Below are 23577 nucleotides of genomic sequence, written 5' to 3'. Positions count from 1 at the left end.
CCCAGGCACTTTCACCTCTGTAAGTCACTTCCTCCATTTAAAAATAGTGTATATTAAAAATCATATTTTACAACTTCATTAATATGAAGACAAATATAATTCAGGCTGGATTCATTATTCATCACTATTATACTCATTTTTTCTCCTGTAAAAATTAATTAAAATTAAAGTGAATTTTATGGGCTCCTATAAATAGCATGGGCCCAAGGCACTGTGCTTACTGTGCTTAATGGGTAAGTTGGCCCTACTCCAAGGCCCTGCTCAAAGGTCACTTCCTCTAGATATTCTTTGATATACCAAATTCACCTCAAGTCAGTACGCCACCTTTTTTTCTGACAGCACTTGATTCTCTTTTCTTTTAGAATATGTGTCTCACATTAAGTATTCTAATCTATTCTCTCCCCTATAGGACCATAGCTTACTCAGTTTTTTGACTACCGCCTCACCTCCAGAAATTGAGATGTAATTCTGGTTGTTTTTTATTAAACTAAGTATTAACATATTCAGAAGAGTATTTAATTTTCTCTCCAACTTTGTTTGTAAAAAGAAGGGTAAAAATATGAACTGTAAGAACAGAAAAGACTGAAAAGCACTAATAGTCATATACAACATCCAAAAAGAAAGGTTTTCAACCATGTGATGCAAGATAATGAAATGGCCAAATAACTCAAGAGGCAAGCTAACTGCTTCTCCTGGTAAATGATGTATCTGGATGACCCTAGAATGAACTGTGAATTCAATATAATAAAAAAATATGATGGAGAATTTTAAAATTAAGATGGCTCTGGATAACCAGGGCATAATAGATAAAGGACAGAGAGGAGGTTCCAGAAGAGCTGAAGACAGGTAAGAGAAGAGAAAAGGAAGAGACTATTTTACTATCAATATCTTTCTGAATGGGACTATATTATGTCATCTAGTCTCTAACAAGATGGAAAGTATTTTCTCAAGAGTCAGGGGCTCTCAAAAAGGAATAAAATGAAAGTAGTTCCTGCTACAAGGAAGAAAGCAGTTCTTTATACAGAATTTTACTAGAGAAAACTGCTACCATATATAGACTGATGGAAAGAACTTCATTTGATGCTATTTGATTTGGTACCTTTTATGGCAAAAAGGTCCTGGTATAATAACCAGAGTGTGTAACTCTGACGTTACCTACATAATTAATATAACAATAGTTGTAAATCTCAAAAATATGTGCACATGCTAAATTTCAGAAGTATTTTAAGTTGTAAAGCTTTTGTTATGCAGTACTGCTAATGGTTACTTTATAACTTTAAGTTTAAAAATATAGAATGTAACATAAAAAGTTTCAGCAATGTATGAATGCTCCAATTTTCTACAGGGTTTGACTCCCTAGAATACTTCTATCAAACAGAAAGCCGAAACGGGGAAGACAGAGAGATATTTTTACGTTGTATGCTCCGTAAGAAAATACAAAAATGGTCTTTAAAATTTTTCAATGACAAAGCTATGTGGTTTATCGGTAACCCCAAAACTCTGAAAAATTCCTGATACATAGTGGACACCTGTTGCATTAACATACAAAATTAAAGACAATGTTCTCTACTCACCCACATAATTATTTTGCTCTTTTAATTACAAAAAGTGATAAAATGAAATGCATTCATATTAAAGGTCTTAAGGGACAAATAATTCCACTGATCTGTGTAAATATACCACCTGTCCAAAACACACTAGTCTATAAATAATCATTGCTCTTCCCAGTCCCCAAAATGGAAACATCATTTCAGAAGGAAAGCAAAGCAAGAGAGACAACTGTGTCAAGCTAAAAAATAGTCTGAACTCTATTTTAAGACCAGTGTTTTGATGGTCATTTAGTTTTCTTAGGCAAGATTTTTCAAAAGGACAGTCAAATCAAGGTTAATAATTATAAATTAACTTATCAGCTAAAAACAAAACTGATAAAATAACATTTGTATTCAACTAAGTTTTATTATACATCAGATCATTTTACACCATGGGCCAATATGAAATGCACAGTCTCATTTCTCAACTAATTTCTACAATTTCACTTAGTCTTGTCTTAAAATGAAAGTTCTAAATAAAATCAAAACATATAACTGAGTATGTATGTTAATTTAAAGTAACATTTTAAAGGTCGGGCGCGGTGGCTCACATCTGTAATCCCAGCACTTTGGGAGGCTGAGGCGGGTGGATCACTAGGTCAGGAGTTCAAACCAGCCTGACCAAGATGGCAAAACCCTGTCTCTACTAAAAATACAAAAATTAGCCGGGTGTGGTGGTGGGCTCCTGTAATTCCAGCTACTTGGGAGGCTCACTGCAGCCTTGACCTCCCGGGCTCAAGCCATCCTTCCATCTCAGCCTCCAGAGTAACTGGGAATACGGGAATACAGGCATACACCACCACACATGGCTAATTTTTTTTCTATTTTTTGTAGACACGAAGTTTCACCACCTTGCCCAGGATGGTTTTCAACTCCTGAGCTCAAGCAATTCGCCAACCTCAGCCTCTCAAGGTGTTAGGATTACAGGCAGGAGCCACCAAGCCTGGCCTCATGTATATCTTTTGACTCCCACAAAACATAACTACTAATACCCTTCTGCTGACCAGAAGCCTTAGTGGTAACATAAACAATCAATTAACACATATTTTGTATGTTTTATGTATTATATACTGTATTCTTACAATAAAGTAAGCTAGAGAAAAGGAAGTCATAAGAAAAATATATTTACTATTAATTAAGCGGAAGTGGTTACTATAAAAGTCTTTATCCTCAATGACTTCACATTGAATATGCTAAGGAAAAGGAAGAAGAGTAAAATGGGAGGTTGGTCTTGCCATCTCAGGGTGGCAGAGGTGAAAGGAAATCCAATATAAGTAGACCTGCACAGATCAAATCTATGTTGTTCAATGGTCAACTATATAATAAAATATAAATTTTAGTAAGACATGTTTTACATATAGTAGGACAATGACTTTCAAACTATGAACTGCATAGCCAGAAGTAAAAGACCTGCTCAAATTCAAGGCAGGCATAATTTCTTTCTTCCCTTTTCTCAAAACTTACTTTAATATTTTATGCCAACTGACATTCCAGACCAATTAAGAACAACCACCTGAGTCAACCCACAGTCTGTCAAATCCAACACTCTCAGACTTGTTAGCTCAATGTCAACAAATGGCACCAAAAAGAAAAAATGATATGATAAATTTATTTAAAACACTAATATTGAACCTGGATTTCACCAATGTCAGTGCAAAATGGGAGAATTTCCTTCTAATTTTTTTTTTCTTTTTGAGACACAGTTTTGATCTTGTCACCCAGGCTAAAGTGTCATGGTGTAATCTCAGCTCACTGCAATCTCCACCTCCTGAGTTCAAGCAATTCTCCTGCCTCAGCCTTCCAAGTAGCTGGAATTACAGGTGCACACCACCATGTCCCATCTTTGTTTTTACTAGAGATGGGGTTTCACCATGTTGGCCAGGCTGGTCTTGAACTCCAGACCTGAAGTGATCTGTTCACCTCAGCCTCCCAAAGTGCTGGGATTACAGACATGAGCCACCACGCCTGGCCTCCTTCTAACTCTGAAAGACGTTTAACCACAAAAGGCTCTCATTTTACCCTCTGATTCTTTTAAACATACTGATATGGATATATATACACAAAGGCATAAGGGCACATAACTCTTGAATAGAATAGCATATATAAAATTTAATTTATTGGCGGGTACAACAAAAGGCAATAGTATTCTAAATCCATGGTTTTCAAACTTAAGCATGCATTCAAGTCCCCTGAAGACCTTGTTAAAATACCAATAGCCAGGCCCCACCCCAAAAGTTTCTGATTTAGTAGGTCTGGGGTGAAGTCCAAGAATTAGCATTTATAACAAGTACCCAGGTGATGCTGTTGGTCTAAGAACCACACTTTGAAAATCACCACTCTAGTAATATATTAAATTATAATATTCATTTTTCATGTCATATAAAACCATACCTCAGATTACTCTAATTCATCAATTTATAAATGCTGCTTTATGCCAATGATTTTCAAATTTCTTTTACTGGATGACAGATAATTACCATGACTTATTTCCTCAAGTCTTTTATGTTGTATCTCTACCAAAAAAGAAAAACTTCCAAAAAGGCTAAAGAACTGTCATATTACCAACTGCTTTAAGACAATGGAATCTGAAAGTCTACCCTATGTCAATATATTATTACATTTGCCATCCCTCATCAATCAGGTTTATTCTCCAAGACACTCTGCCTTGGTTTAATTATTTTTTCTTTTTAATAATTATTGAAAGATAATCTAATGAACTTTATTACCATCTTCTTTTTTAAAAGCATCCCCTCTCCTATCTACTAACACCCCCTCCCAAGCCCTGCTCCCTGCTTTTCTTCTTTCTGTCAGAACCGCTTACCTTGTTATAAACCATTCTAAATATTTTGGCTCTACTAATCCCCAAGAAAAAAAATTTGAAAGATGCTAAAACACATCAATATTCATTAAATATCAAATTCAAACATTTTGGTCTACTAGACGGAGCCCTAACATACCTGTTCAATCTTATCTTTCAGATATGTCTGATCCTTTTATAAGTCCAGTGTTTTATTTGCTCAAAAGAAAATACTTAAGAGCATCTAACTTACAATGAGATGAAATGACTGAACAGTTTATGTAAGGTAGGATTATTATTTATCTAATCATTTTCTCTAAATTACAGCTAATTTAAATGGGTGATTTTTTAAGATGCTCTCAATATAAAGAAATGATAAAATGTTTAAAGTAAAAATCTAACTATCCTGATTTGATCATTACACATTGCATACATGTATCTAAATATCACTCTGTACCCCACAAATACGTACAATTATTAAGTGTCAACTAAAAATAAAAGACGGCACAAAAAGAAAATACCAAAGCTGGAAAGCAACAGAACAGCATCTTTAAATTGCTGAAAGAACAAAGGTCTACTTTGAATTATATTCCTGGTGAAAACATTCTTGAAAAGTAATGGTGATATAAAGTTTTTTTAATAAAGAAAACCTGGCAGAATTTGCTGCCAGCAGACCTGGCAGTTGTTTAAAAAAAAAAAAGGAAAATAGGCTCAGATGGAAAAATGGAAATGGAGAGATAATCAATAACAAAAAACAGAAAAATGAGATAAAGGAATATTAACTGTAAAACAAACCCACAGTGTTTTGCAAAATTTAAAATATGTGTAGAATCAAAATATGTGAAAACAATATATAATAGTGAAGGGTGACAGATGAAGTATTAAAGGTTCTAAAGTTCTACTGGGGAAATGGTTAAAAAGTAGTAATTTGTATCATATTTAATAATTCAAGAATGCATTCTGTAATCTCCAGTGTTAAAAAATGTAATTCTATCGGCTTCTAGAAAAATGCAAATGTTAAAGATCTGCCATCATAAAATCATGAACTATATAGCTGGTAAATAGTTCCGAGTTAATTATAATACATAAAACATAATCTCAAAGCCAAACAAATGACTGTTGATATAAATTTGCAAAAATTAATAAACTTGATAGGGTAAGATAAGTCCAGTAGAAACCTTTTATCCTGAGAGAAAGATTGCAGGTATAAAACTAAAGAAGCTGCTATAAATATAACACAGATATGTTTAGGGTGGCAGCCATAAAGGGAAAGAAGTTGGTAGAGTCACCTGAAGAAAGACAGTCTAGAGCGGAGTGCAGTGGCTCACGCCTATAATCCCAGCACTTTGGGAGGCTGAGGCAGGCGGATCACCTGAGGTCGGGAGTTTAAGACCAACCTGACCAACATGGAGAAACACCGTCTCTCCTAAAAATACAAAATTAGCCGGGTGTGGTGGCACATGCCTGTAATCCCAGCTACTCGGAAGGCTGAAGCAGGAGAATCGCTTGAACCTGGGAGGCGGAGGTTGCGGTGAGCAGAGATCTTGCCATTGCACTCCAGCCTGGGCAACTAAGAGCTAAACTCCGTTTCAAAAAGCAAACAAACAAAATAAAAACAAAACAAAAAAAAAACAAAAACAAAAAAGATAGTCTAACACTGTAATAAAGAGGAAAGGATGCTGGAGAGACATGCTTACTTCATATTCACACAGGCACTGGGCAATCCCTAAATTTTGGCCCTACTTAGAGATGACCCAAGAAGACCTATAGCTGATGTTTTCTATACAAGGACATTTACTGGGGTAAAGTAGTTGCAAGTCTTTGGCCACAGAGGGTAGTAAATCACACACACATGCATAAAAAAGATGTAGTCTAAGAACTTGGAGTGATTAAAGTCATAAAATTACCAAAGTTCTCCTCCAAGTTGATAGGAAATATATATATGTAATATATATTTTTATATTTTTATTTTTATATTATATATTTAAATATATTTTTGTATTATATTTTTTTACGTATTTTATATATTATATATATATTTTTTGATACAGGGTCTTGCTCTGTCACCTAGGCTGAAGTGCAGTGATGCAAACACAGGTCACTGTAGCCTCGACCTCCTGGGCACAAGCGATCCTCCTCCCTCAGCCTTCAGAGTAGCTAGGATCACAGCCACATATCACCATGCCTGGATAATTTAAAAAAAATTTTTTGTCTCACATATTGCCCAGGTTGGTCTCAAACTCCTGGGTTCAAGTGATCCTCCTGCCTTGGCCTCCCAAAGTGCTGAGATTACAGGCATAAGCCACCACACCTGGCCAATAGGAAATTTTTAAGATGATACATTTAAGGAATTATATTCAGGAAGTATCTCATCTCTACCTGAACTGTCCCTACACAAGAAATTTGTGCTTTCATCTGGTCCCTCATTGTACCCACGTGTCACATAATATACCTCAGTTTGTATTTGGAGACATAGCTTCAGAACCTATCTGAATCACACCACATTTTGTTCCCATAATATCTTCATGGTGATCCTAGGCCAAAAGAAATAACAAATATTTCTATTTATTAAGCAGTTAGGTCCAAGCAGCTTAATAAATATTTATGTCCTGCTGGACACTACACAACTTCTCAAACTTTGAAATCACATTGGACACTACCACTCTCATTTCCTGATTTCACTGGTTTTCACACAGTACTCATGTTTTATCTCAGAAACCATTAAAAATCCATCTTTACAAATACATGACAACATCAAAATAAATGCAGTGAGATCTAACATCAAAACTGTTAATTACCTTGCACTAGTAGTTTTAACAGTTCCCAACAGATGTCAAGTAATGCTGTACTTCCCTCAAAAACGTAAAATATCCCATTGGTACTCCTATGGCACCCCCAGGACATCTCTGCACAGTTTGAGCTCCTCAGGTATACAAGCTATCAGCGATGACTCTATTCTGAGGAAGAACAGGTGAAAAGCTAGTGACAGAAACTGAACAAGTAACAGATATGAGCAAGGGAGAAAAACAGAGTAAGGGACATAGAGGGAGAGCAAAAGCAAAGACAAGACAAGAGGCATGGGGGAGCAAGAGAGAGTAGCAAAGATAGAACAGAACACAGAGAAAACAATAAAGCAAGACAAAGACAGAAAGAAAGAAACAGACAGATGGTCAGGAAGAGACAGATGCATAGAGAAAGATGAATAAGGAGGGACAAAATGATGAACAGGGAGACAAATGGACAGGGAGAGAAAAACAGACCAAAAGGCAGGGGCAGGGAGAAATGGACTAACAGTGAAGGAGGAGAGACAATGATTGGGTAGGGAGACTGAAACAGGGGGCAAACGGGGGACACACGGGAGAGAGAGGATCAGAAAAAAAGTGAGACAGAATTAGGCAGACAGGAATGATAAAGAGGGAAGAGTGAGTCAGAGAGACAAGGCAACACTGTCAAAGAGGAAGACAGGCAAGGATAGATGCAGATATGAGGACTGAGAAGGAGTAGGCAAAAGGAAGAAACACTGAGTGAGACAGAGAGGAAGTGGGCACATATGCGAGAAGAAAGGAAAGGAGGCAAGAAGAAAAGGAACTCAAGAAAATCAGAAGAGGAAGGGGAAAGAAGCTCCCCCTCACATCACCCCAACCTTGGGGAACAGGGATTGCACTCATAAATTCATTACTTAAAGGCATGACCCCTACAGTCTACTAGTATATGAAAAAGAAGTACAAATTATCACAATAATTATTAAAGACACTGAGTTCCATATACTTCAGGGTTTTTTGGTCAGAGAAGAGACTCTCTCTTTGCATATTATTAGCAAATATAATCTATATTCTCTTACTTCAGATATTAATATTCTCATAGAATTTCATGGAGCCTTGTGAGCTTCCAAGAGTCTCTGCTCCAAGCATCCAATATAATATGCCAATAATTTGTTTTTCCTAGAAAGATATAATCACATAAAATTACATAGGAATCAATTTTAAAAGAATATTAAATTTGAATGCATTCTGTTTTTAGGACATACCAGCTACACATTTCCTTTCAAAGTGATATAAGACAAGCATTAATTTAGTTTTGGGTGGTTTTTTTAGCTGTTTATTGAAATTCCAAAACTAATAAAGGAAAAAGTACAGAGAATAATATTCTAAGCCCCAACATGTCCAATGCTGAGCTTCAACAATTATTAACATTTTGCCAGTGTCATCAACTGATGCCAATGTCATCAGTCACATTTTAACCATAAGAAATAAAATTCTAAATACACTTCCAACTTTTTTCTTTATTAGTTTCATAAATTTTTAAAATGCATTTTTATTTAATCATATTGGACTTTAAATAAATTACTGATAATCATTATGAAATTATCAAACAAACATTTGACTAGTGTTTCCAGAATTAGAATCTCTGTTCTCAGATTCAATAAATCTATGTCTGTACATTTCCTTGGTATTTACATATCCCAGGTTTTCTATATATTTTACAAATGAAGATCATACAAAATCTGTTCCAGGAAAACAAAGTGTTACCACTGAATAGTCAGAATTATGTTGTAAAATTAAGTGGGAAAATACATTATAATCTAATTCAGCGATTCTCAAATGTTGCTGCACATTATCGTGACCCAAAGAGCTTTAAAACATACAGGTCCGGCTGGGCGCGGTGGTTCATGCCTGTAATCCCAGACTTTGGGAGGCCGAGCTGGGCGGATCACGAGGTCAGGAGATCGAGACGAGCCTGGCCAACATGGTGAAACCTCGCCTCTACTAAAAATACAAAAATTAGCCAGGTGTGGTGGTGGGCACCTGTAATCCTAGCTACTTGGGAGGCTGAGGCAGAAGAATCGCTTGAACCCAGGAGGTGGAGGTTGTGGTGAGCCAAGATTATGCCACTGCACTCCAGCCTGGGCGACAGAGTGAGACTCTGTCTGAAAAAAAAAAAAAATACAGATGGTCAAGTCCCAAGATTCTGATTTAGTCAGCTTAAGGTGCATGCAGTCAGTTCAGATTTTTGTTTTTTAATGTTGCCCAGGTGATTCTAATGTGCAACCACAGTTATGAATCACTGATCTAGTCCTCTTCCTGCCAAATACAAAAATTCTCCCCAATGTCCCTATGTGGTAGCTACATAACATTCAATTCCAAAACTTACGACATCTCCAACAATTTTATTTGGGGGCAAATTGAACTATGTGAAAGTTCTAACATACCCACTGGTTCAAATTCTGTTTTATGTGGTCACATAAAATGATTCTAATTTTTGTTCATTATCAGTTATGAAGTATCCCCTAAGTACTCTATGTTAAACTTTTCTTCAACTATTATCTTTACAACAATTTTCAAACCCATTCCCATGTGGTGATGGCTCATTTCTAGAGAAGTTCAGTGATCCTTTTAAAAACACAGCACCTATAACCAATACCCAATACTCCAAAAAAGGACAGTCTGATTAATGCTCTGCACAGTAGTACTATCACCTTTTTGTTGTTGTTGTATAAAACTTAATACATAGCATTAATGTTTTTTAAAGTTGTATCTTATTACTGGCTCATACCAAAGAAACAGCTAAACCCTTAGATTATATTAATTGCAATCATGCTACCATTCTTCTATCCTACAGATTTTTTTAAACTTCATATCTATTCAATTCTATTAAATGTAACTACTGGGTTGGTGCAAAAGTAATTGCGGTTTTTGCCACAATGACAAAAAACACAATTACTTTTGTACCAACCTAATAGTAGTGTGCTAGAAAATGTTTCCTGGGGTGTTTTTAGGCAGGTTTGCCAATTTCTATAGTGTAAATACTCCCATTGTGGCCAATTTCAAGCTACCAGCAGTGAACACTGGGTTGAGAAGAGATAAAGACAATTATCATAATCTCGTGTGAGACAGTTCCAGCACACCACTAAATTTAATTCATCATTCTTAGCCAGAGTTTTCCATCACAGACTCTAAAAACATATTTTGAAAATAATATTTCCCAATCCACACCTAAGATTCTATGTAGGAGATATAGAGTGGGATCTGGGTATTTGCATATTTTTAACAATCCCCAGGTAGTTCTGAGGCACACGCTCAGGAAAAAAAACACTTTTAGCTGCCACTAATCTGTCAATACTCTTTGGTTATAAGTTGTTCAATCAACTCCAAATCCTCCTAACTATATTATCATTCATCTCGCATATTTTGATCCTCCACAAGAACAGGTTTTAAAACCTGTTATGACAGGTTGTAAAAAACAAATTTTATGCCCATGACATTCTCCTATTCAATTAAGAGAACTAACTTCAAAAGAAAATTAGGGCTAGGCATGGTGGCTCATGCCTGTAATCCCAGCACTTCAGGAGGCCAAAGTGGGCGTATTACCTGAGGTCAGGAGTTGGAGACCAGCCTGACCAACATAGTGAAACCCCTTCTCTACTAAAAATACAAAAATTAGCTGGGTATGGTGGCAGGCACCTGTAATCCCAGCTTTACTTGGGAAGCTGAGGCAGGAGAATCGCTTGAACCCGGGAGGCAGAGGTTGCAGTGAGCTGAGATTGTGCCACTACACTCCAGCCTGGATAACAAGAGTGAAACTCCGTCTCCAAAAAAAGGAAAAAGAAAATTATATGTGTTTGGCATGGCTTGCTTTTGTGAATCAATATGAGCTTCTAGAAGATGAGCAGATTACTGAATATTGAAAAATAATCCATTTAAGGAAGGTCCACTTCCAGGTCAGAAGGAGGACCTGAAGGCCAACTACCACCTATAAGTTAAACAGAAAACTGAATAATATACCTAAGTCATTTGTTTCAAGGTAACAAATAGCTGCTGAAAGAGCAAAAACTAGAGGTAAAGGACCTAATTCCAGAGAGGGAAGAATCTTAGAGAGGTGAACTTACCTTCTGAAGACACTTAGCCTAGAACATTTACCAATTTGACAATCAGGTGTGAAGCCTAGAACCTGAAATTTATACCTGCAGAGGGCTGATGCTAAGAGCCAAAAATAAAGCAACAGAGATTTTAGCAGAGAAAAAAGCTTACACTTTTAAAAACTAGAAAAAGAAGGATAAATTAAACCCAAAGAGCACAGAGCAAGGAAATATTAGAGTGGAAATCAATAAAATACAACATAGGTAAACAATAAAGAAACGTGATGATACCAAAACAGGTTAGTTTGAAAAGATCACACAGGCTTGAAAATTAGACAACAAAAAAAATCTAAGGCCATGCGGTGGCTCATGTCTATAATCCTAGCACTCTGCGAGGCTGAGGCAGGAGGATCACTTGAGGCCAGGAGTTCAAGACCAGTCTGGGCAACACAGTGAGACCCATCACTACAAAAACAAACAAACAAACAAACAAAAAACCAAAAAACTAGCCAGGCATGGTGGCACCCACTTGTATCACTTGTGCCCAGTAGTTTGAGGCTGCGCCACTGAACTCCAGCCTTGGCGACAGAGTGAGACCGACTCCAACAAACGAATGAAAAGAAACCAAAACGCTATAGCTGATATAGCCCGAAGTTTATCTGATTTATCTATTATATGATATTCCACTCTAGGGATTGTCCACTCCCTTGATGGCTACCTCCAAGAATTGAGAACCACATACAGAGCTCAAGAAGCTTTCATTAAAACAACTTCTCGGCCGGGCACGGTGAATGCCCTCCAGAAATTGAAAATCCGATCTTCAGCTTCAGCGTCAACCCGCGAGCCCTTGCGTCGCGTAGAAGCGAGGATGGAGTGCGGCGACGAGGCGGCCATCGAGAGGCACCGCGTCCACTTGCGCTCCGCCACGCTGCGCGACGCCGCCCCCGTCGCACTACACCTGCTGCCCTGCGAGGTCGCGGTGGACGGGCCCGCCCCGGTGGGGCGCTTCTTCACGCCTGCCATCCGCCAGGGCCCCGAGGGACTCGAAGTGTCATTTCGGGGCCGCTGTCTACGGGGCGAGGAGGTGGCGGTGCCGCCTGGCCTCGTGGGATACGTGATGGTGACGGAAGAGAAGGAAGTGTCCATGGGGAAGCCAGACCCCTTGCGGGATTCCGGGACTGACGACCAAGAAGAGTCGCCGCTGGAACGGGACTTTGACCGCTTCATTGGAGCCACTGCCAGCTTCAGCCACTTCACCTTGTGGGATCTGGAGACCATCCCTGGCCCGGATGCCAAAGTGCGTGGGGCCCTAACTTGGCCCAGTCTTGTGGCAGCGATTCACGCACAGGTGCCCGAGGACTGAGAACCAGAGCTTGAAATTCAAAGCTGCGATCCCTTCACAGCAGTAAACCAGCTCTTTGGAACCACTGATTCCATCACCCCAATAAAGGAGCTCTTTACAGCAAAAAAAAAAAAAAAAGAAAATCCGATCTTCAACACTGTCACGAATTATTTGTGTAACACTGGGTAAACCAGCAGACAGCTCCCAGCTCTGGTTTCCTATGATGAAAAATAAGGCAATCTCTAAGACCCCTATCCATTCTAACATTCTATGAGTCCAGGATTCGTTATGGCATGGTCTGTCCACTGACAAATTTGCCTACTCTGGCCAACAGAGTTCTAGTGTGTCTAAACCCAGCAGGGTGATGCTCATAAATAAATACAAGATTCCTGAAGTAGTCTATTCAGTAAAGAAGTGTGAGATAATTACTTCCTTATTTCTGAACACTTTACATTAATACTTTCATCAGATTAGATTATCTGGGGCTATATTACATTTAAACAACCATATACTTAGTAGTATCCAAACCAGGCACTTTGGATGCTACTGACTACAATTAACCAATGCCGCCCTAAAAATCTTGTTCTCCCTTTTCCCTTATTTTCCTAAATGATTTTTTGGTATTAAGCAGAGAATTTGAGATTTTTCTTCATTAGCCCACATCTTAATATATTTAGGCTACCATCTTAGCTTCTTGGATTCTGACATTCCAGAATATCAGCTATTCTTTCCAGCTAATAAAGTAAATTGATTCTGAATCGCATACTACTGTATATCAGCATTCTCATCAAAAACACTGATTAAAATGCTCATTAAAATTGCCAAACAACAGAAAAGGGTTGCAACAGAAATATAGTTTCCAGTTAAAAAAAAAAAAGAAACTAGAAAAAGAGGAAATTAAACTCAAAGAAAGAAGGAAGAAAATAATAACAATCGAAGAGGAAATCAATTAAAAAGAAAACAGGGTCAGGTGTGGTGGCTCACACCTGTAATCTGAGCACTTTGGAAGGCCAAGGCAGGAGGATCCCTTGAGCCCAGGAGGTCAACACCAGGCTGGGCAACATAGTGAGACCCTGTCTCTACAAAAACTGGAAAACTTAGCTGGGCATGGTGGCATGCGTCTGTAGCCCCAATTATGCAGGAGGCTGAGATTGGAGGAATGCTTGAGCCCAGGAGGTTGAGGTTACAGGGTGCTATGATTGTGCCACTGCACTCCAGCCTGGGCAACAAGATGAGACAAGACAGACAGACACACAGACGAGAGAGAGACAGAAAGAGAGAGAGAGAGAATGAGAGAGAGAGAGAGAGAGAGAGAACAGAATGAGACAAAGAGAGAACAGGAAAAAATCTGAGAGAAAAATCAAGAAAACAAGTGGCTGGTCCTTTGACTAAGACAGTAAAATTGATAAATCTCTAACCAGACTGATAATGATGATGCTAGAGGAGAAGGATGAGGAGGAGGAGGAAGGGGATGAAGACAACACAAATGGCCAGTATCAGGAATGTGAAAGTTGACAAGGTTATAGCTTCTATCACTATGTAAAGGATAATAAGGAAATATTATGAATAACTTTATGCCAATAAATTTGACAATTTAAATTAAATAGACAAATTCCTTGAAAGATACCAACTATCAAGAGTTCACTCAAGAAAAAACAGATAACCTAAACACTCCTATTAAAATCTTCCCATGAAGAAAGTTCCAGGCCCAGATGACTTTATTAGTGGATTCTACCAAACAGTTAAAAATAATAACATCAGATATATATAAACTCTTCCGCACTAATGAAAAGAACTCTTTCCACCTCCTTCTATGAGGTAAACATTACCCTGATACCAAAACAAGACAAAGACATTATAAGACTTCTAGAGAAAAATATCCCATATAAATATAGATGTAAAAATTCTAATACAATTTTAGCAAATCTAAGTCAACAATATATAAAAAGGATACGTAATGACAAAGTGGCGCTTATCCTAAGAAGGCAGGGTCAATTTAACATGTAAAAATCAATTTAATTCACCATATTAACAAACTAAAAGACAGAAGCTGTATGATCATCTCAATAAATATGAAAAAAGCACCTAACAAAGTGCAATGTCTACTTCTAATAAAAACTCATCAAAACGTGGGCAAAGGATATGAACCAACACTTCTCAAAAGAAGACATTCATACAGCCAACAGACACATGAAAAAATGCTCATCATCACTTGCCATCAGAGAAATGCAAATCAAAATCACAATGAGATACCATCTCATGCCAGTTAGAATGGCAATCATTTAAAAATCAGGAAACAACAGGTGCTGGAGAGGATATGGAGAAATAGGAACACTTTTACACTGTTGGTGGAACTGTAAACTAGTTCAACCATTGTGGAAAACAATGTGGCGATTCCTCAAGGATCTAGAACTAGAAATACCATTTAACCCAGCCATCCCATTACTGCGGATATACCCAAAGGACTGTAAGTCATGCTGCTATAAAGACACATGCACACGTATGTTTATTGCGGCACTATTCACAATAGCAAAGACTTGGAATCAACCCAAATGTCCATCAGTGACAGACTGGATTAAGAAAATGTGGTACATATACACCATGGAATACTATGCAGCCATAAAAAAGGATGAGTTCACATCCTTTGTAGGGACATGGATGCAGCTGGAAACCATCATTCTCAGCAAACTATCGCAAGGACAGAAAACCAAACACCGCATGTTCTCACTCATAGGTGGGAATTGTACAATGAGATCACTTGGACACAGGAAGGGGAACATCACACACCGGGTCCTATTGTGGGGAGGACGGGGAGGGATAGCACTAGGAGATATACCTAATGTAAATGACGGGTTGATGGGTGCAGCACACCAACATGGCACATGTATACATATGTAACAAACCTGCACGTTGTGCACATGTACCCTAGAACTTAAAGTATAATAAAAATAAAAATAAATAAAAATAAAAACTCTCAGCAAACAAGGGATGCCCATTCACACCACTTCTATCCAACATTGTGTTAGAGATTCAGCCCAGTGTAACCAGGCAAGTAAAAGAAATAAAAAGGCACCCAGCTTGGAAAGGTAGAAGTAAAACTGTCTTTATTGGCAGATGACACGTGGTCTATATAGAAAATCTGATCAATCTATTTTTAAAAAGCTACTGAAACTAAAAAGTAAGTTTAGCAAACTTGCACAATACAAGATCAATATGTAAAAATCTTCATATATATAGTACTTCTGCATACTAGCAATGAACAATTGGAAACTGAAATGGAAAGACAGCATCATTTGCAAGAGCATCAAAAAATACTGAATACTTAGAAATAAATCAGATTAAAGATGTGGAAAACTCATATACTACAAAACACTGCTGAGAAAAATTAAAGAAGACCAAAGGGAAATATATACCTTACTCTCAGGTTGAAAGATTAAATATTAAGCTGTCAGTTTTCCCCAAATTTATCTAGAGATTCAATAGAATCCCAATAAAAATCTTACCAGGCTTTTTTTTTATAGAAACGGATAGAGTATTCCAAAATACATAAGAAAATGCAAAGGACCTAGAATAGACAAAACTACTTTGGAAAAAAAATAAATAAATAACAAAGCTAGAATAAGAACAATGTTAACTGATTTCAAGACTATTATTAAAGCTACAGTAATTAAGAAATAGACCTACATATACATGAACAACTGATTTATTTTATTTATTTATTTATTTATTTATTTATTTATTTATTTATTTGAGACAGAGCTCCACTCTGTCGCCCAGGCTGGAGTGCAGTGGCACGATCTCGGTTCACTGCAACCTCTGCCTCCCAGGTTCAAGCGATTTTCCTGTCTCAGCCTCCCGAGTAGCTGGCACTACAGGCGTATGCCACTACACCCAGCTGATGTTTGTATTTTTAGTAGAAATGGGGTTATACCATATTGATCAGCCTGGTCTCGAACTCCTCACCTCAGGTGATCCACTGCCTCAGCCTCCCAAAGTGCTGGGATTACAGGTGTGAGCCACCGTGCCCAGCCTGATTTTTTGACAAATAAAATAGTCCCTTTAAACCATGGTTTCACTTTCCATGGTTTCAGTTACCATTGTCAACAGCTGTCTGAAAATATTAAACAGAAAATTCCAGAAATAAACAATTCATAAGGTTTAAACTGCATGTCATTCTGAATAGCAGTATGAAATCTCACACCATCCTGCTCCATATTGCCTGGGATGAGAATCATCCCTTCGTCTAGGGAACAACACTACCACCCCTTAGTCACTTAGTAGCCATCTCAGTTATCAGGCTATCACAGTACTTCAGTGCTTGTGTTCAAGTAACACTTATTTTACTTAATGGCCACAAACGGCAAGAGTAATGATGCTGACATACTGTTATAATTGTTGTGTTTTATTACTGTTAGTCTCTTATTGTGCCTAACTGATAAATTAAACTTTATCATATGTATGTATAAATGTATAGAAAAAATACTGTATATGTAATTTGGTACTATCCACAGTTTTAGGCATCCACTGGGGGTCTTGAAATGTATCCCCAGCAGATAAGGGGGAACTACTGCATACAAAAGCAATACAGTGGAGACAGGATGGTCTTTTCAACAAATGGTGTTAGAACAACTGATATGTGTATATAAAAAATGAACTTTGTTCCATGCCTCACACCACATACAAAAAATTAACTCAAAATGGACACAGATCTAAATGTAAAACCTAAAACTACAAAGCTGTTAGATGCAAACAGAGGAGAAAATCTTTGTGACCTTGAATTAGGCAAAGAATTATAAGATTTGACCAAAAGCATGATCCATAAAAGAACTGATAAACTGGACTACATCAAAATTCAAAAGTTCTACTTTTGAAAAATCTTTGCAAAATCTACATCTGATAAAGGTATTGTATCTAAAATATAAAAAGAACTCTCAAAACTCAAGAATAGGAGAAAAACCACCCAATTTTTTAAATAGGAAAAAGATTTGAATATTTTCCTAAAGATATACCAATGGCAAATAAACAATAGGAAAAGTCTCAATATCACTAGTCATTTGGAAAATGTAAATTAAAAGCCTAATGAGATAACACTACATTCCTATTCTAATGACTAAAATTAAATAGACTGACAATACCAAGTATTGGTGAAGACATAGGAAAAAAAATGGAACATTCACACATTCCAAGTGAACGTAAAATTGCACTGCTACTTCGGAATCTCAAAATAATTAGGTTGACTGAAAGAAGCCAGACAAACAAGGGTACATACTATATAAATACACATAAAACTTTGGAAAATGTAAACTGATAAACAATGAAAGAAAGCCAATCAGTGTTTGACTGAGAAGGGATAGAGTGAGACGGGGTGGGAAGGAGAGATTACAAAAAGGTATGATGAAACTCTTGGGGATGATGGATATGTTCACATCTTGAGTGTGGTTATGGTTTCACCAGTGTATACAAATGTCATAACTTACCAAATTGCACACTTTAAATATATACAGTTTATTAAATGTCAATTATACTTCAAAAAAGCGGTTTAAAAAACTCACTAACCAGGAGAGATAAAAGTTGTTTTTCTTTAAAACTTTACATGCTTATGGCCAGGCACAGTGGCTCATGCCTGTAATCCCAGCACTTTGGGAGGCCGAGGAAGGTGTATTACCTGAGGTCAGGAGTTTGAGACCAGCCTGGCCAACATGGTGAAACCCCGTCTCTAGTAAAAATACAGAAATCAGCCGGGTGTGGTGGTGGGTGCCTGTAAAAGGAGCTACTCAGGAGACTGAGGCAGGGGAATTGCTTGACCCTGAGAGATGGAGGTTGCAGTGAGCCGAGATCATGCCACTGCACTCCAGCCTAGGAGACAGAGCGAGACTTGTCTCTGGAAAAAAACAAAAACAAAAACAAAAAAACTTTACATGCTTGTAAGACTACAGCTATCTGAAGATAAAGATTTAAACGGTGGCTCAAGCCTGTAATCCCAGCACTTTGGGAGGCCAAGGCGGGCGGATCACGAGGTCAGGAGATCGAGACCATCCTGGCTAACACGGTGAAACCCCGTCTCTACTAAAAAATACAAAAAACTAGCCGGGCGAGGTGGCGGGCGCCTGTAGTCCCAGCTACTCGGGAGGCTGAGGCAGGAGAATGGCGGGAACCCGGGAGGCGGAGCTTGCAGTGAGCTGAGATCCGGGCACTGCACTCCAGCCTGGGCGACAGAGCGAGACTCCGTCTCAAAAAAAAAAAAAAATTATCTTTTAAAAATGCAAATTAGACATTTCATTTTGGGAAAAATTTTTGTTAAACAATATTTAATTTTACAACATATAAAATTAAACATTACCTTTAGGAAAGAGTTTGTAATTTTAGCTGCATATTTCAAATAAAACATCCATAAAAATATTTAAGGAAAGTCATAGGCAGAGTCACGTTTTCCTGTTCTTTTGAATATTTAGGGCTAAAAATAGAAGTCAGTTATGCCAGGAATATAGGTTAAAAAAAAATCACCTTGCAATAAAATCTCCACTAAAAAATTTCAGAACTAAACCTTCCAGAAATGTAAATTTACTGATAAAATTTTTCCTACCTTTTATTTATTGTGGTAAAATATATACAACATTAATTCTACCATTTTAACCAATATTAAGGTACAATTCAATGGCATTAAGTACATTCATAATGTTGTGCAACCATCACCATTATTATCTCCAAAATTTTCATCACCTCAAACACACATAGTAAGGAATTACAAAGTGTTTATTAGACAAAACAAAAACAGGAAATTGAACATACTTCTTTAGATGCATTTTTGTAAATCACAGATGATATGAGAGTCAGATGCTACTATCCACAAAAACAGTAGGCAAAAACCACTGGCTATTGATTACATCCACCTGAAAATTCTGAAAACTCCTATTTGTAACAGATGTTCAATTAAACTTCCTTTTACTTATTAATCTAAAAACAGTATCATGCAGCTAATTGAAAATCATGTATCTATTTTTTCCAATTTTTTTATATTGGCCAAATATTGTGCCTAAATAGTCCATTCAGCTTTTCTAAATTCATTTGACCTAATTGTTTTATTTAAATTTCTTACTAGGCATTCTAAAATACCTCAATAAGAAATGCTAATTAGAAATATTACTGCCATCATCCTCACATCACTACTTCAGCACCAATACCACTACCTCCAAAAAGACAAAAAGAAACCATGAGAAAAATTACCAATGGATATTAAAGACCTCCACAACCATAATCAGGACCCTGAAAGGTCTCTTACTAAGAAATAAAAGTTAAAATATTTCTAAAATATTTTGCACAAAAGATTAGGATTTATGTTTACAACAAACAACACTTTTCTTCTACCAAGGTGTTTCCAATAAACATTCTGTAGGTTTTCTGGAGAGCTGCAGTAAAAACAAGAAAAAGAAAACTAAAATCAGGAAGCACAATCCTTCTAGGTTCACAACACACAACCTATAAACAGGAACAGGGGAGAATTAGGTCTGCCTATATTCCACAGCCCTATGCAGATACTGTTACGTAGGTACTTTAAAAAGGTAGAATCTCTCAAGTCCAAAGGACACCAGGGACAGGTCTAACTTGAAAAACAATTCCACTATTAAAATTAAACTACTGCACATCATTATATTCGTGTTCTCACTTATAAGTGGGAGCTAAATGATGAGAACACATGGACACATAAAGGGGAACAACACACACTGGGGCCTATCAGAGGGTGAAGGGTAGGAGAAGTGAGAGGATCAGGAAAAATAACTAATGGGTACTAGGCTCGGTACCTGGTTGATGAAATAATCTATACAACAAATCCCCGTGATGTAAACTTACCTATGTAACAAACCTGCACATGTAAGTTTGATTTAAAAATCTATCCTGGTTTTCTCACCATGTAACTATTCTTCCAACTACTATCAAGACAAAAATTCTATTCTGACAGTTATTTTTGTTGATTCTCCAAAATTAGAAATCTTAACTCTTAATATGAATAAGGATTGCTTTTTTAAAACACATATTTCTACAACTGATATCAACTGAAAAATTAGCTAGAAAAACATTTGCCAAAAAGTTACTTTATAGGAAATACTGTTTTCAGCTTAAATAAATTCCATTTAACAATGCTTCTGTGGGGCTGGGCATGGTGGCTCATGCCTGTAATCCCAACACTTTGGGATGCCGAGGTGGGCAGATCACGAGGTCAGGAGTTCGAGACCAGCCTGGCCAACATGATAAAACCCTGTCTCTACTAAAAATAAAAAACATAAAAAATAGCCAGGCATGGTGGCTCGTGCCTGTAATCCCAGCTACTCAGGAGGCTGAGGCAGGAGAATTGCTTGAACCCAGAAGGCAGAGGTTGCAGTAAGCTGAGATCATGCCACTGTACTCCAGCCTGGGTGAGAGAGCAAAACTCTGTCTTGAAAAAAAAAAAAAGGCTTCTGTGTCCTGATAGATGTAGATATTGTAAAACAGTGAATGTACTAAATGCAATTAAAATGGTTAATTTTGTGTTACGTGAACTTTCATGTGAAAAAGATAATATTTCTATGCATATTCTGGGTCATATAGCTAATTAAAAATCATGCATCTATTTTTTCCAATACTCCTGAAGAAGGGAGCATATGGCTCTAATTGTTGCTGGCAGACACCTGGAAAATTCCAACATGAATAATGACACAGCCATGAGAATCATTTTAAAAAGCAGAGCTGGAAACTCAATGGTACCATACCTGAAGCCTGCATTCCTTAGACTTAATCAGTTCAAGATAGCACAAAGCCTATATTTTTATGGATACTTCTGAACCAGAACAAGGAACCCATGAAGGTCTCTAAATCCAGTCTGCATTAAACTAGTAACTCCAAATGTCAGAATACACTAGTCTACCAAATAAAGTCCAACTTTTTAAATTATTTAAGCCCCTTGGGAAGCTGGCTTTATCCATACAGCTAACTCTTCTCCAGTAATAACCCTCCATGCTTCATTTCAAGTGTTCTACTAAATATTTCCTGAATGTCTTATAAATGTCCACTCTTCTGGTTTTGTCTTATGGCTTCTCTGTGCTTAGAAGGCCCTCTTCTAAGGCTATCTAAATGTCAACCGTGCTTCAAGATCCAGTTCAATTCCCTTTTTCAGTAGTAATTCCCTTAGTCATTCTCTTACTACTACTTTTAGGAGGATTCTTTCATGGCCATTGTGAATAAGCTGCTTCTGAGGTTATCTACATAATATATTGTGTTATTTTTGTATTGTTAAAAATTCTTCTTTGCTGTAAATTTATTAACCTAATTTTTTTTGCCATGTCAAGAGTGAACCATATCATATTTTTCCTTAAGTGGAAATTACAGTCTTATAGAAAAATGACATATTGTTTGACTAACATGCTAGAGGATCCCACATAGAAAAAACAGGAATGGGAAAATAATAAATCTTACAATGTAAGTTATCTTATTTTGACGTATCCTTTAAAATTAACTATCTCATTTTCTTGTTGTAATGGCCAAAAGATTACTTTGTGAGGAATCTAATAAGAACATATTTTGGAACTGCACAGCAATTGTGGAACAAGAGGAAATTTGAAATATATTTAATCACACTACATTTCTAACACCTTGTTTCAGAGTACGTATAGACATCTCAACCTCACACAAAATTCATGTGCATTAGGGTATTTGCAAAATTAACTGCATGTGATAATATACCAATATAAATTCAATTTCCTTTTCCAATTTCACTGATTGTACCTCTTATAGTAAACACATAGCTGGTCAACTTCTCATCAGGAAACACGAATTGGCACTCTGTTTCCAAGGTGATAAACAATCTTTTACCTTTCAACCTTCAACAAGAAAATGAAATTTTAATCAATACAGGTAGATCCCCCACCCCAACACCCTAATCCCAAAAAGTTATGCTTGTGGTTGCCAGGCCTAAGAGTATTACTCAAAGATTAAAATCATCACAGTTTATCTTTTCAGCTACAGTAGACACATTTTGTCAAATCCAAAGTGTACTTACTAAGAATTTAAGCTTTAAAGAATAAAGAATTGTATCCTTAAATATATATATACATTTATATTTATAAGAGTGTGTATATGCATGCATTTCTATTCCATGAAACAGAAAGCCTGAAACAGTGAATAACCCAGTAGCAATGATACTTCCAAAGCAGTGTCCAGTATGTGGCGTCTAAAAGGAAGTAAGATTCCATGATTATGACTGAAAAAAAAAAAAAAAAAACCAACAGTCCCTGGAAAACTGGCTGATTGGAGGTCCCAGGCTGGAAATACATATGATAAGTCTGGAAAATTTTGTCATATCAAATAGAAAAGAAGCTATAATAGGATACTAGGATTCTATCAAAAGGAATGAGAAAACAAACTGAATAGGCTCCCATTGGCCAAAGATGGGAATTTAATCATTAATAGGGATAAAACTGCATTGTACCAAATACATTGAAATATACAAATTGAATAAGACACTTAAAACGATTCACTGGTCATCTTTGGAAAATGTTAGAGAATCGACATTATTTTGAAAAAGATAAACAAAGGGAAATAATTAAGCATTTATGCTCTCTTTCCTATACAATCTGTATGTAAGAATAACCAAATAATTGACAAAAGGAAGTTTCCCTTTATAGAAGAATTCTGGCTAATAAACACAGGAGCATTAGGATATCACTATTTTGTAAACCTTAATGAATTAAAAGATCTAGGGTTAGGCAATGATCATCAGTAGTAACAAAACAGATAGTCTGATTTTATATATATATATCCCTCCTGATAGAAATACACTCCAGCACCTATAAAGTATTCTTGAGAAAAAAACATATACACATTATATATAGTCAGAATGGAAACAAGCCTCTAGATTTAACGACAAATTTACAGTAAATAAAGAGAACAGAAACTATGCTAAGATGCACCACAGGAGTACAATCAGCAAAATCCAGACTCTAGGAGACAAAAACAAAAAAAC

At 36.9% G+C, this 23577-nt stretch overlaps 1 protein-coding gene and 1 pseudogene across 3 annotated transcripts in view; one reads left to right on the top strand and one right to left on the bottom strand.

The window, feature by feature from the left end:
- Positions 1 to 23577, bottom strand: part of XPR1 (xenotropic and polytropic retrovirus receptor 1) — a 257324-nt gene that overhangs the window by 164043 nt on the left and 69704 nt on the right. Inside the window, exon 3 of one of the 3 annotated variants that reach the window (XM_074027870.1) lies at positions 22341 to 22435. The exons of the other annotated variants lie outside the window; for them this stretch is intronic. The gene's annotated coding sequence lies outside the window, so the exon portion shown is untranslated. The remainder of the gene's footprint in view (positions 1 to 22340; positions 22436 to 23577) is intronic. 3 annotated transcript variants of the gene reach the window in all.
- LOC102138632 (ribonuclease H2 subunit C pseudogene) lies at positions 12065 to 12727 on the top strand (annotated as a pseudogene).

The sequence above is a fragment of the Macaca fascicularis genome, chromosome 1 (genome assembly GCF_037993035.2).
Source record: "Macaca fascicularis isolate 582-1 chromosome 1, T2T-MFA8v1.1".
In the NCBI taxonomy this organism is placed as follows: domain Eukaryota; kingdom Metazoa; phylum Chordata; class Mammalia; order Primates; family Cercopithecidae; genus Macaca; species Macaca fascicularis.
The sequence above is the reverse complement of the archived record's forward strand: the minus strand, read 5'-3'. Positions and strand labels throughout refer to the sequence as shown.